Here is a 755-nt window from a genome sequence, read left to right on the forward strand (position 1 = left end):
ACCCTTCCTCTCCATTGTTAAGCAATTGAAAAGAAGTGGGGGCCACATCACACAACGGAACGTCTCTTTATACTGATGGAATAGGTAACGTAAGATAGTTATTAAAAGTGTAGGTGGTATATTGAGACGTTTCAAAGAACATGTGATAATTTGAGACAACTTTGAAAGCACATGAGGCATATACATAAATAAGCATAAAAAATATATAATAATGAAATATGAAATATTTATGGTCAAGTTTAATAATCAAACATTTTAATTGACGTAAATGTAAATTATAAATGAAATGTTAGATAAAATTATTTTGAATTTATAATATATTAAACACAACTCTGTCAAATTATTTAAAATGTTTATAACTTTCTTAATGAAAATCACCTAATGAGCAAAATAAGCATGAAATTAACTAAATTAGATTGGAACCTCACAAGCAAATCTGTCATATGATCCAATCATGTCGGTTTTGGAAATTAGGGATCCAATTCGATCCGCCAAATTACCAATCTGTCGGTTTGCACAGATTGAGTTGGATCTTGCACACCCATAATTTCAAGGTTAAGATAATTTTAATTTGAGCCCTCATATTCACACCCACCTAATAGAGATGGCACTATCCTGATTAGATTAGTTTTACTTAAAATTGTGGACGAATCAATTACAATAAAACGGTTTGATTCAGTTTCATTTTAACAAAAATTTAAAATAAATTTAGTTTTGCACAAATTTTTTTTTCTTTTGCATTTTTTCAAATTTGT

This window comes from Prunus persica, chromosome G7, assembly GCF_000346465.2.
Source record: "Prunus persica cultivar Lovell chromosome G7, Prunus_persica_NCBIv2, whole genome shotgun sequence".
Classification (NCBI taxonomy): Eukaryota; Viridiplantae; Streptophyta; class Magnoliopsida; order Rosales; family Rosaceae; genus Prunus; species Prunus persica.